Source organism: Tubulanus polymorphus, chromosome 8 (genome assembly GCF_964204645.1).
Source record: "Tubulanus polymorphus chromosome 8, tnTubPoly1.2, whole genome shotgun sequence".
Lineage (NCBI taxonomy): Eukaryota > Metazoa > Nemertea > Palaeonemertea > Tubulaniformes > Tubulanidae > Tubulanus > Tubulanus polymorphus.
This window is the reverse complement of record NC_134032.1, coordinates 15,393,033-15,407,220: the sequence shown is the minus strand read 5'-3', so window position 1 is coordinate 15,407,220 and position 14,188 is coordinate 15,393,033. Positions and strand designations below refer to the sequence as shown.

The 14,188-nt window shown below is 43.8% G+C and overlaps 1 protein-coding gene and 3 non-coding genes across 4 annotated transcripts in view; 3 read left to right on the top strand and 1 right to left on the bottom strand.

Annotated features, from left to right (window-relative positions):
• The window catches only part of LOC141909765 (uncharacterized), a 36,540-nt gene that overhangs the window by 5,935 nt on the left and 16,417 nt on the right, over positions 1-14,188 (bottom strand). Inside the window, exon 2 of the mRNA XM_074800369.1 lies at positions 10,715-10,780. The gene's annotated coding sequence lies outside the window, so the exon portion shown is untranslated. The remainder of the gene's footprint in view (positions 1-10,714; positions 10,781-14,188) is intronic.
• Trnag-gcc (transfer RNA glycine (anticodon GCC)) lies at positions 2,714-2,787 on the top strand. The gene has a single exon. It is a non-coding gene; the product is annotated as a tRNA-Gly (tRNA).
• Positions 3,038-3,108, top strand: Trnag-gcc (transfer RNA glycine (anticodon GCC)). Its single transcript has one exon. It is a non-coding gene; the product is annotated as a tRNA-Gly (tRNA).
• Positions 9,380-9,449, top strand: Trnag-gcc (transfer RNA glycine (anticodon GCC)). The gene has a single exon. It is a non-coding gene; the product is annotated as a tRNA-Gly (tRNA).

Here is a 14,188-nt window from a genome sequence, read left to right as displayed (position 1 = left end):
GCGGTCAAAATCATGAATGAAACTCGTTAAAAACATCGACATCGTAAATAACAATATCAAACGTGATTTCGATTGAACCGGACGAGGCGCCGAGTACCTTTTACGAACATAATAAACCTATTGTGCATTGAGGTTGCCCAGATTTTTAACAAGGCCCAATCATAGAAGGTACTATTGTACACTGATTGTTTAAGCGCCTATCCTGTAGTGGTCAGTTGTTTAGACGCTGGACAATGGTCACTACAGTGGTCACTTCAGTATTCTCGAAGATGGCCATTACGATATAGTGGAATTCTACTTTAACTCAAAGAAAACTTTTCGGAATCTTTTTTCTCCGTTTCGTATTGTTGGGTTTTTACCGTATTGTTGATACGGCGGTCAATCAGTGACGCTGACCCCGCACCATTATTGACCAATCCCGCTAGCGTTCATTCATACATCGCAGCGGTCAACAATGCGTCGAACGGTTTCCAATGACACTCGCGCAACAATCGGGGGCCGAAAAAATATGAATGAATTTCATGAATGAACAAAATATCGTAGAAATTCGTAGAATAGTTTTTTTTGTGTGTTTCGTACGCGGTGGACAGAAATGAATTCGCCCGAATATTGTAATTCAACAATTTCCGGTGAAATCTTTGTTTTCGATTTGAGCGACATGAAATCGATTTTGTTCGTTCGAACACAAAGAACGACCTCGCGTTTTATTCATTTGTCCGCTAACATAATCATAGGTAAGAAAGAAACGTCGTCTCTTCGTGAGTAGTGAGTACCTTTACGGGTAAACTGGGATTCTAGAGCGAGAAATCGTAGCGACTCCGCCCCAAACCCGACACGTACGGACTTTGATCGAATGAAGGGGATTTTACGAGGAAAAAAACGATATCTTTGTATCGGCAGAATCAGTGGTTTTCTGTCATAAGCAGCCGGGCCAGTTGCCAAAAATTGGTTAAAGATAACCAGTGGATAGATACCATAGTAACAACGAACTTTCAACTGTCACTATGTCAACTATCCACTGGTTAACTATAACCAACTTTTGAGCAACTGGCCCCAGAAATTTCGAGTATTTTAGAGAATGGAGCTGCCATGATATATCATCATAATCATCATCATCATCACTCTATGACGTCACTAATTACGGTGGCATGTTACGAATGGTGGAAGGAGAATTTAATGTTTTATTTTTTTCTAATCATGCTGGAATTCTCACGCTATTATCGGTGTCTCAGGCGGCAGCTAGTTGACATTCAACAGACCTGCAGGTGTCATATACGTGCAAGGGTTGTCGACAGTTAACAGACTCGCAGGTGTCCTAATTGGTCCATTGCGCCGAGAACAAAACACCAGTAAAATAGCCGATCACACGTGGGCATGGGCGGCACGTGCTAATTAGTGACGTCATAGGGTGAATGGTTAGTGGTGTATTTATCGCGCTTTACAGGAAGTGTCAAAGTCGCATCAGTTCACGAAATCAAACTCACTTAGAAAGAAATCAAACTCACCTATCTATAAATTTGATTAGATATGTTCAACAGTGAATTGTCAAAACTGAAAATGTTCAAAATGTGCGCTTGATTGATTAATTGATTATAAACGGTTGAGATTTGTATCGATTTTTCCAGGGGGCCCTGTCGCCCAGGAGTAGAAATAATACATTTGGAAACCTCGAGAAACTTTGAGAAACGTTTCATATGACTCTATAAACTTTTTCGAGAAGCCGATTCTATGAAAAATATCGTCGATCTTTCTTAGATATTTTGGTCTCTTTCGCGAATATTTGTGAAAAAGAAAATTATTTGTCCTGTCATAATTTATTGGAAAGTTACAGGGCCCAGGAGTTGCTCAGAAGAGTAGAAACTCTCCTTTGACTCACGAACTTTTCGAGAAGCCGAATCTATTAAAAATATCGTCGATCTTTCTTAGATATTACGTTCCTTTCGCGAATATTTGTGAAATAGAAAATTATTTTTCCTGTCATGTTTATCAGAGGAAAGTAACAAAATTATCTTATCTTATCTTGACTTTATTATCTTAACAAACGGACGAGTAAAAAATCCTTTCACGTTTTTCATCGGTTTGTTCTCCTTATTTGCATATATGCAAATCGGTATGAAAATCGAGTCACGTGATAGCAGTGTTTGCAGCAGCAGACGTGCGTGGTAGCGCGGTTGCGATACGACTGATGTCGATACGATTTGTTCACGGTTAAGCAAACACAACGGATGAGACAAATTCCGACAGCCGACTTCTCGTTGTCGTCGTTTCGCGTGTACCGCCGCCGTCAATTCGAAATTAGCAACTTCGATAGACCGTGCGTAATTAGGAGGACAACACCGGCGGCGACGACAAAAACAGTGACGCATTCGATGAAACGACGATTGAATAAATATAGAAACACAAGACGAAACGTCGAAGCGAATTTTTAATTGAATTCCAGTCGCTCATCTCACAAACAGAGACAGAGAGGGATGAAGAATTGGGTTTTATCGTAATTTCATCGTCTTCGCTACAAATTACGTGCTTTGAATGAATGCAACACGCGTAACCATCCCACGGTCTGGTCTGATCATAATTTCATAAATATCTTGAATTTATCCGGATTCAAAAACTGATTGAATAGAATAGAATATAATGGTTTATTTCTCTCCTACCAGACATTTTTTCACTGAACTGATCGGTCAATGATCGGTCAACTGATCGGTCAATGTGTGCATCGGTGGTTCAATGGTAGAATTCTCGCCTGCCACGCGGGGGGCCCGGGTTCGATTCCCGGCCGATTAGGCTTAATTTTTTTTCGTGAATCATTTTTGACTCGTTTTAAAGCATTTTACATATCAGGAATTCGTTTTTTTTCCGTGAGATTCTACATTTGTAACTGGTCTGCACCATCGGAAATGAAGCCCAGCTTTATACAATGTTTTTTTGATATTGTGCTAAAGGTAAAGTATATATCATCAAATGTCAAACACACCTGCACGTTTTCAAAGTGTCCTGGATCGGAATTTTTCACTTCAGATTGTAGCTCAGTCACCAAGCATCGGTGGTTCAGTGGTAGAATTCTCGCCTGCCACGCGGGGGGCCCGGGTTCGATTCCCGGCCGATGCAATCATGTTTTTGAACCGACTTCAAGCGAATTTATTTTTTTAAATATGATATCTATTGTACCATGATTTCCAGTCTTTTAATCATCAGCCAGCCAGCCAGCCAGCCAGCCAGCCAGCAGCAGCAGCAGGTCGGCCGTGGATAAATAGATTACACAGTCGAACATCAAAGACTCATTAACGCCTTCGCATTTATTATCGTCGAGCCAAGGAACAGACGACACACCACGTGACTGAGTTAACAGATCGGGAGTTGAAACAGTGAACTGGAACTAAATCAATCTCCCATCAAAGAAGTCAGATCCCGCCGAAGACAGTCGGTGGTCCCTCTAGACTTTTAGAATCGACTGTCTGTTATAAGACGAATTAGTGGAATTCGCAATATGCGCGCGCGTGACCTGAAAACTGATGATTCAATCGAATCCGCTCGAAAGAGGGCGCTCTCAATTTCATGCCTTCGTCTAACGACATCGAGGATCTGTCACTAGGCGGCGCTAGTGTAAAGTGAGTCTTGCGCAACGAGTCAACAACGACCAGGAATTCTAAAAGAAATCCAGTCCAGACAATCTACAGTATCTTTTCGATTTTCCGTCGAATATCAGAAATTCTTTTCAGTTATGAAAAATATGGCTAACGGCGGACGATTAGCTCTTCCGCGACCCGGTATCGATCGTCTTCAGAATATCCTAACGCGATCACCGAACCTCTCACGCGCACCGGAAGAAATCCACCACACGCTCAAGGGGGAAGAGAAAACCGGCTAATCACACTTCTCCGAGTCTTTATATAAATCCGTTAGAGATTTTGCTGACGGGAACGTGCTTCTCGCTGCTGCTATGTGGATGGGTTTACGGAAAGCTTTACATCCTATTATCTCTCTCCAGTTCTCGTACTATCTCGCGAGTTAGGACGAGAATCTCGTCGGCGTCGAATTCCGCACATACAAACCGATCCTTATAATTCCGCTAACGAACATAAAAATATTCGCCTAAAATCCTTACGACATTTCTCTTTTTTGGAGCTCGACGATGCACAAAATGTCGGTAGTTCTTCGTCTCAGCGCCAGGAGGCGGGGCGGAGACGAGAGTTGAATTCCAGACTATATAATATTCTCTACGGACCCAAGGTACAGCCGGTTGTACCATTTTTGGGAAAAAGATTTAAAGCCGAAAGTAAGGTAAATGACTCGCGACCCTGCAGATATTTATAGAACCATACGTACAGCTACTATACGATATAACATTTAGTGACGTTATAGGCGGACTCTATTAGAGACAGTTATTAGTTTAAAGTTGAAGCTTCATTAGAAGAAACGACTGTGGAACTAGGTTCTGAAAAACTCGATCTTACTGCAAAGAGTTAACAATTCAACCAGTTCAACCAGGATAGACACTTGTCGCTATCATGCCCTACACTGATGATAATGTGTATAATTTCACGCGGGCGTGACGACACAACCATCAATAACAGCAGTCTCTGTAACTCACTGGTGTCACATACAGTGTTTACAGGTAGCGGGTTGACACCTCTCCTGTTCCTGCTGCTGCTGCTGCTGCATCGACCACCAGAAATCATCAATCATTAGATTGTCAACGTTTCGGAGAAGTGTTCAGGGCTTTACGTCAAGGTTAATTTGCTACCACGATGTCATCATCTTCTAGGGAGGATGTGTCAACTAGTGCCACGGAGAGGCTCCTCGACGGGGATTCGAACCTGTTCCTGTGAGGATGTGTCCTGTGAGGGGTTTGCACTGTGACAAAGTCTCATGATGCCATCATGTTTGAATCCCTGTTGAGGGAGGATGTGTCTACTAGGGCAGGGGTTTGTACTGTGACAGAGTCTCATGATGGTTTGTACTGTGACACTGAGTCTCACCATGGACGTAGTTTATACGTCCATGGTCTCACGATGTCACCAGGTCCAAATCCCCGCGAGGCGTTAGTCTACTCATGGACGTATAAACTAGATCATCTAGTTTATACGTCCATGGTCTACTGGAGCAGGGGTTTGTGATGGGTGTCTACATGGCAGGGAGTCTCACCTCTTCGAGTAAGATACCTTACATCCAGACAACCAGAATCAGAGATATAACCTGACATTAATGTCACTGTATGAAACGCAGGCCAGACGAATTTCTCCGAAAACTCGATTACCGACCGACTATCAGTAATTCAGTTCTTGCACGTATAATAGTAGCGCAGTCTCTTTTGACGTATGACCGCGTGAGGCGGTATATCTGCGAAAGGCGCGTTCTATCGGCTGCTCGCTTCAGGGATTAGTGAAGGACAACAGTCTCTGGTTCTTTAGTCGGACTGAGAAACATTGATTGGATTTTTATTGGTGATACAATTTACCCCCTGGCCGTTCCCTCTCCGTGTCTCTCTCTTTCTCTGTGAAGCGTGATTACCGAATTGATGTTGTCACTTGTCACAACACTGCCACAAATTGATCCATATTTTTGACTCATTATCAGATAAGTTAGTTGTGGGAGTGAGGGAGAGAGATAGAGAGAGAAGAGAGTGTGAGAGAGAGGGGGGGGGAGTAAGAGTGACTCACTCATTCAAGCGCTGTCTCTAATGTCAAATGATGTTATTTTAGAATAAGATATAATTCGAGGGAGAGAGGGACAGGAGGAACAGGGATAAGGACAAGGACAGGGAGGGAGATGGAGAGAGATAGAGAGAGGGAGATGGAGAGAGATATAGAGGGAGAGGGAGAGGGAGAGGGAGAGGGAGAGGGAGAGGGAGAGGGAGAGGGAGAGAGGGAGGGAGAGGGAGATGGAGAGGGAGAGAGATGGAGAGGGAGAGGGAGAGGGAGAGGGAGAGGGAGAGGGAGAGGGGGAGAGAGAGAGGGAGAGGGAGAGGGAGAGGGAGAGGGGGAGGGGGAGGGGGAGAGGGGAGAGGGAGAGGGAGAGGGAGAGGGAGAGGGAGAGGGAGATGGAGAGGGAGAGGGGAGAGGCAGAGGGAGAGGGAGAGGGAGAGGGAGAGGCAGAGGGGGAGGGGGAGGGGGGAGGGGGAGGGGGAGAGGGAGAGGGAGAGGGAGAGGGGGATGGGGGAGGGGGAGAGGGAGAGGGAGAGGGAGAGGGAGAGGGAGAGGGAGAGGCAGAAGGGAGAGGGAGAGGGAGAGGCAGAGGCAGAGGCAGAGGCAGAGGGAGAGGGAGAGGGAGAGGGAGAGGGAGAGGGAGAGGGAGAGGGAGAGGGAGAGGGAGAGGGAGAGGGAGAGGGAGAGGCAGAGGCAGAGGCAGAGGCAGAGGCAGAGGCAGAGGCAGAGGGAGAGGGAGAGGGAGAGGGAGAGGACAGGAAATATAATTCGATTGAATGTAACTTTTTGATGTACGATCAAAGCTACGACCACTATAGCAATCACACACACTCGTGCACCAGTCTGTACTGACTCAATTTGTCTCTATATCATGCTGATGGTTGTGTCGCAGACGACTTTGTTTTACTTTCTGTATCTGCTGCCGCTGGTGAATAGAGAGAAATGTCGATAGTAATTCGATCAGTAACAGAAGAAATCGATTTCTGTTTCTTTCGGTGTTAGAAAGAATGACACAGACAGAGAGAATCTTCGATCATGTCGCAGAGGATGAATTAACTGAACATGTCACGTGTCCGCAGGCAATACCGATGACGTCATTTCCTGCCTTCCCGCACCGCTCATTATTTTGAGAAACTGTCGTCAGCCGATATAAATTCTAACCTCTATCCTTCTGGCCGACCAGCATGTGACACCTAGCGGATCCTCGAGTGCCACAGCCGACGTTACAAGGTATATACCGTTATACGGATAGACAAGACTGATTAGACACTAGCGCCACCTAGTGTAACCTCGATTCCCACACGTAACTTCACACTAGCGCCACCTAACATATCCTCGATTGCCACAGTAGGCGTTACGAGGTATTCCGTTATTAAGATAAACGAGTGGAAAACTGATTAAACATAAGCGCCACCTAACGGATCCTCGATTGCCACCGTTGCATTTGTGGCGAAACAATAGCTGTTTCACGCTTGCTCCATCTAGCGGATCCCTGATTGCCGCAGTAGGTTTATGGCGTCACTTTGAGAACGAATCCACACTGGCGCCATCTAGTGGATCCCTGATTGCTACCACAATACCGTCAGCGTAATAACGACAGACTATGCTTGCTATCTATATCTTAAGCCCCCAATCCTTCCCCCTCCCCGAACCCCAAGTTAAATATCTTTACTCGAATGAGACATCAACGCTACGCGCTATACGTTTCGAACGCCGTTTATAAGATTTTAAACGTTGATTACGTCAAATTTAACGTTCAAAACTCATTTCGGAATCGACGAAACGGCTTGAACTAATTACGTTTCGGTGACGCGAACGTTTTGCGAGATTATCGCGAGATATTACGAGAACTGCCAATAAAGATTGAGAGTTAAGAATTGATACATTTTCCACTCGAAGATTATTGTTCTAAAGCTCCAGAAACGAAAAATCAAGATGGCTGACTTGTAATTATATTCGTACTCAAAATCGAGATGGCTGACTTGCGGCTATGTTGGCAGCCAAAAATCAAGATGACTGACTTGCGCTATATTAGTTGTCAAATCAATTTGTATGGCCTGGGCGGCGATTTTGACGGCCTAATTAATTAGATGGCTGATGAGTGACCATTTATTAATCAAATCAAGTTAGCTGACTTGAGGTATTTTGTTACCCAAACTCAAAATGGCTGCCATTGACCTTTACCACTGGGGTAGGTATTAATTCCAGTCACATAGAGACACAAATGAATAATTCAACAATCGGATAAACGTAACAAATACATTGTCTATACGTTCTGTACGTTCATTACGTATTTACAATACGTTGAACAACGTTGACGTTATCGTGTATATACCACCGTCTGATAGACGTGAACACTTGCAGATACAACGTAAACGTTTAATTATTTACGTCAAACAGTCGATTTATTTCTAACGTCGGCAGCGTAAACTAACGTTAAATCGACGCATGTAAGCGCTGATATTGTTTGTTGTTGTTTCTATGAGAGTACGTTTAGGCGTTGATTATCCTTTACGTGAACGAGTTTCTTAGTCCAGGTCATCGCAAGACGACATTAATCTACATTCATCTTTTTCGAAAACATTTCTGGAAAATTTTTTTATTTCTTATCAAAGTTTTCTCGTCTTCTTAATTGTCGTTATTCATCTCCGTTCTATTTTCTTTAATAAAGTGTTTTTTTATCTATCGCCGAAAAATGGAGGACGAATCGATTAATGCGCGCGTGAAAATAGATCCGTTTATACAGCGAGTGAAATGGTTTTGTGCATCCGCGTAAATAAGATCGCGTTAAAAACGCCGGGTCGAATAGGTCACGACAGTCTCGTTTTATACGACACCGGCCGCTCTGAAGCCCGGGGGTCACTTTCTTTATTTTTCACCAGCGTCAGGTTTCAAATCAGTCGATGACAACAATCTCGATATTCGGCCTCCTCACGAGTTCGTTTTAGCTGAGTTGTGAACTCGCCTCAGAAAATGAATTCGCGTTAGTTAAATTTCGGAATCTATGTGAATATTTCACTGTAAAACTGATCGGTTGAGTCGGGCACGAGGTGGGCGCACTTGGCGGGCATGAGGTGGATGCAAGGTGGGCACAAAATGGGCGTAAGGCCATGGTCGCCTGATGATTACATCCGGTCTTCGCTTTTTGCCAATTACAACAAATAATCATATATTCATAGCTGAAACTAATCGAAAGTCGAATGTCGCGTCGACTTAAATCGATCGATCGATGGATCGAGTCAATCGGGTCACCGAATTTTAAAATTCATGACAATCAACGCCGTTAGCCGCGTATCCGGAGCAACAGCTAATCAACAATCGCGACGGTTGACGTTGTGTCTTGTACACCGCCGCTAATTACATAACTCAACGGGCATTACCGGTAATAACTGGTAATAGGGATAAGACGACAGACCGGGTCTAATTAGCCCGTACAGTACAGTCCCTCGGGCCTGACCGCATCGTCCCACGGGTACTCGGGCAGACGATCGACTCTCATCACAATTCCCTCGATGTCAACGGTTTATTCGAGACCAATTACAGCCATTGATTGTATAATCATAGTTCACCATTTGTGCAGACGAGACACGTGCGCGCAAGAATACACCAGACGATCAAAGTGACAGATTGTAGAAGAAAGCTTAAAAATGATGTATAAACTATTGTAATGCCACAAGCTGTAGTCACCTGGCTTGATTTGACTTGAACACTAACTATTGTCGGGCATCTAACAAGCATCGGTGGTTCAGTGGTAGAATTCTCGCCTGCCACGCGGGGGCCCGGGTTCGATTCCCGGCCGATGCAAAGTTCTTTTACGAAATTTATTTTTGCCACGTTTAAAGCGCATTGTGGATATAAGAATCTTTTTTTCTGTGAGATTTTACATTTGTAACTGGTCTTCACTGATCGGCAATGAGGGTCAGCTTATACAATGTGTTTTAATACTGCACAAGCTTAAGTGTATAAAGGGCCCGGGTTCGATTCCAAGCCGATGCAAATTTTTTCTAAATTTTGGTGAATCCCGCTTGAAGTTGATTTTGGATTTTGGATTTCAATTTTTGGTTCCTTAACCAATCTAACAACTTCAGACCAGTCTAAACTCATTTTGGTTCTATAGCAATCTGACAACTTAAGACCAGTCTAAGCTCATTTTGGTTATATAACCAATCTGACAACTTAAAACTAGTCCTACTGTTGGAGTTAGTCTAAGTTCTGTACCGGGCCCAGAGGTATCGATATAAAAGCGTAGAAATGGTCGATGTATGCATCACTATTCATAGTTTAAAAACAGTGTGAAATTTTAGAGCCATACATTATTCAATGCATATTAACTGTTACACACACATCATAAACACACGGCGGGTAAAGTCTCCTCTTGATAAAAATATTCACGGCTTGTTCTGTACATACAGACACACACACAGCGCAGTTCGCACAGACTACGCTGATGATGATGATGCGCAATGTCTGATACGAATACAATATCCAATCCATCAAATTCAATTACCCTCATTTGCATAGTTTTCTTTTTGTTTATAGGACGGCGCGTTAGTCGTCGTTAAAGTTCGACGGTCTGGCTTAAAAATTAGTTCACTACCGACGTTTCATCGACAAAACTGAGCTATATATTAAAAATAACAAACTTACAAACAATTTTTTTTTCGGACGAAAAACCTATAATAAGACACCCGAACAGATAAGCTTAAAAACTAAACAAAATAAGTTGCCTAGCAGTTAACCTGAGAGAATAAAGGTTGAAAATATCGATTTAAAATTATATCGTTTCATTGAATAGGGTACCGGTACTCACCAGATGGCGCCACAAAACACTGGGACATTCGCAGCGAAAATCAGTTCATTTTCGATGAATTTTTAAATATATTTTTCCGAAAAATCCGAAAATCCGAAAAATTATCAAACGTGTCTCAAATAGACATTCAATTGAAGGAATTAAAGCTCGATGAAATAGTTCCACTGGCGACACCTGGCGGATACTCGCTTGCCACAGTATAGCGTTACCATTGTCTTAAACTTTAAAGTCGTTTTAAACATAATGAATTCATATTTACCCCTGCCTTCGGATAGATTAGTGCTTCGTATAACCGTGAGATGGCGCGTCGGTCCAACTTCCGTATCTGAAATGAGAAACCGGCGAAAATGAGGTCACGAAAAACTAAAAACAAACCGGATGCATTTTTAAACGAGTAAACACCGTCCGACCCTCGATTAAGCAAACATAAGGCATAACCAATCATAGAAATCTACATCGAAATAACGCAACAAGTGGTCGTCCAGAGAGCGACTGCTGCAGTCTCATCCTCGACATCCGTCCCATCTGCAGTCTCCCTCCGATATCCTATACATACTGTACACACACTCACATATTTATATACACGATAATCATACCAGCCAAATTGTGATGTACTTATATCAGCATCGAGAACGGCGCTGGTAGCTTATAGTGAGATTACCATATATACTGTGAAATTAGTGAACCTAGAGTCAGACTGTGAGGGGAGTGGGTTCATCGAGAACGGCGCTGGAAGCTTATAGTGAGATTACCATATATACTGTGAAATTAGTGAACCTAGAGTCAGACTGTGAGGGGAGTGGGTTCATCGAGAACGGCGCTGGTAGCTTATAGTGAGATTACCATATATACTGTGAAATTATCAGTGTTATTAGTGAACCTAGAGTCAGACTGTGAGGGGAGTGGGTTCATCGAGAACGGCGCTGGTAGCTTATAGTGAGATTACCATATATACTGTGAAATTATCAGTGTTATTAGTGAACCTAGAGTCAGACTGTGAGGGGAGTGGGTTCATCGAGAACCTATTGCGACTGTTCTACTCGCTACTCTCCCGCTACAGCTGTGAGGGGAGAGGGTTCACCGAGAACCTATTGTGACTGTTCTACTCACTGCTCTCCCACTACAGCTGTGAGGGGAGGGGGTTCACTGAGAACATAGTGTGAACCCCCTCACCCACCACAGCTGTGGGGGGTGAGGGGGTTCACTGAGAACCTATCGCGACCGCTCCACTCCCGCTACAGCTGTGAGGGGAGGGGGTTCACTGAGAACCTATCGCGACCGCTCCACTCCCGCCACAGCTGTGAACGGTGTAACTGTATAGTCAGACAGACGTGAGAGTTACAAGTCAACTTATTTCAGAACAGTCTATGAGAGCTGGCCACGACTAATATCTACATTTCCCCTAACGATGAATACTTCAATCATTCCAGTCAATACAACGGTCGTAATTCAATTCGTTCTTAAATCGACACAATTCAATTTGGTGTCTTTGTGTAGCGACTATTCCTAAGACAATTGTCAGCGTCTTAAGGGAATTTCGCTGAAGCTGTTGCTCGTCTCAAGGTGCAGGTCACCACATAGAATATTGATTAGTCGGTTGAGATACGACTGCCCCCTCCCCGCCCATGGCCGAGTCCAAGTTGATTTTAGTCAGTCTTAAAATATGCTACGTATGATTTTAAAGCCGACATTTTTCCTGTAATGGATTCTACGCGATGCCCTTCTCTTTTAAAAATTCCGACTTCCGATCGGGATTCGAACCCTCAAACTCTCTTTATCGGCACCGAGATAAGTGACGTAATCGTGGCGCTCGCGTATTGCATTGAGCATAGTCGTGACGTTTTAAGCCAGTCTCTATTTTTGACACTAGTTCAATGGAACATTAAGTGTGCTTATCGTACTAACATCTCTAACGGAACCGACAGTCGCAGTTCGGATCTATCTAAGCACCATCGTTGTTTTGTTCCAGCCAATTAGCATTCGTAATTAGAGACAACACTCGCGTCGGTTTTTCCGTTTTTCTTTTGTTTCCATGGCGACGAGTGTCTCCGCTTTAAAAGACAACAAAAGATCGCGCAGTTTGAAAACTTTTAAAAACTGAACATTTCTCAATTTTCTTACTTCTTCCCACAATGCCTAAGACACGAAAGAACCGGATATGATGTAATTAACGCCCATTTCGCATATCATTGGACACGTGCCAATTTTCAGATAGTTCCGAGTATAGTAATTCTTATTTTCACCCAGCACGATATTTGATATGAGCAATCATGATATTTTCGCTAGACTCGAAAATGCGTTTCGTTTCCCAACGTTCAGGTTCTGTTTCCTGAATTATTGACGGACTGTTCCGTCCATCGTCGAAACCAAACGTGCAGACGCAATATGGCCGCTAGGAAATGGTTGGAGTGTAAGTCTTGTCGGCTGCTAACAGCTACGATGTTTTACGTCGTTCGGATCTTTTTCCAAAAACTGAACCCCCTATTGGAGGATTGTTTACTTTGAATTGTTGCCCGCACACTGTAAGTGCAACCAGCAGGATTCGAACCCACTTGCCACTCAGCACTCAGATTGGGAATACAATAGCATCGCTCTTTATTTTCCATTGCCAACTGCGACTAACATATTTAGGGTCACGTAGGATAATTGGGCGCTATAGCTCTTTCAAGTCGGATATGTTTACAGAACTCGGGCTGGACATCACAGAGACGATTGGCGTCGCTTCAAAGCATGTCGCTACTGCAGACGAACAGACGACCGTTCGGGTTTTTTACAGCCTGTATCGGGAAAAGCTCTCTTTGTAATACGGGTTATTGGAACGAACTTGACACAAAACAAAAACCTCTCAATAAACTGCGTGAAATACGATAATAACGGGATAGAGTAGACTACTAATTATCTATACATACTCCAGCCCCCCTCTTCCTCTCCCCTCTCCCTCTCCCTCACCCTCTCCCTCTCCCTCTCTCTCTCTCTCTCTCTCCCCACCCTCTCCCTCTCTCCCTCTCCCTCTCCCTCCCCTCACCCTCTCCCTCTCTCTCTCCCTCTCCCTCACCCTTTCCCCTCTCCCTCTCTCTCTCTCTCTCTCTCTCTCTCCCTCTCCCTCTCCCTCTCCCTCTCCCTCTCCCTCTCCCTCTCTCTCTCTTCTCTCTCTCTCTCTCTCTCTCTCTCTCTCTCCTCTCTCTCTCTCTCTCTTCTCTCCTCTCTCTCTCTCTCTCTCTCTCTCTCTCTCTCTCTCTCTCTCTCTCCCTCCCCTCTCCCCTCTCTCTCTCCCCCTCTCTCCGCATTCATCGACAGCAAATAAATTAATTATTTTATTGATATATCATTTTCGGATCCACGATGCTGTTTGCCATCCGTATCGGCAGCCGACTGAGTTAGGGAGGCGGATCGATAATTACGGCGTTACATAATTTCTAATCATCAAAGACCAAACATACATAATCATCGTTGTGATCATCGTTCGGTTAAGTCGTCACAAACCTGATAACGTGAAAAATAATTCTTAATTCTGTTGACGCCTTCGAAAAATTAACACGAGTATTTACCTAAGTTAATGTCGACAACTAATAAAGACCTATTTGAGGTATGCACACCCAAAGTTAAGCGAAATTTCCCAAAAAGATCGTGGACAATCAAAAATAAATAGACTGTAGTAATGTCGACAACTAATAACGATAAAAAAAACATTATCAAGTGTCAATAAAGTTATTTTGAATTTGAATTTATCGAC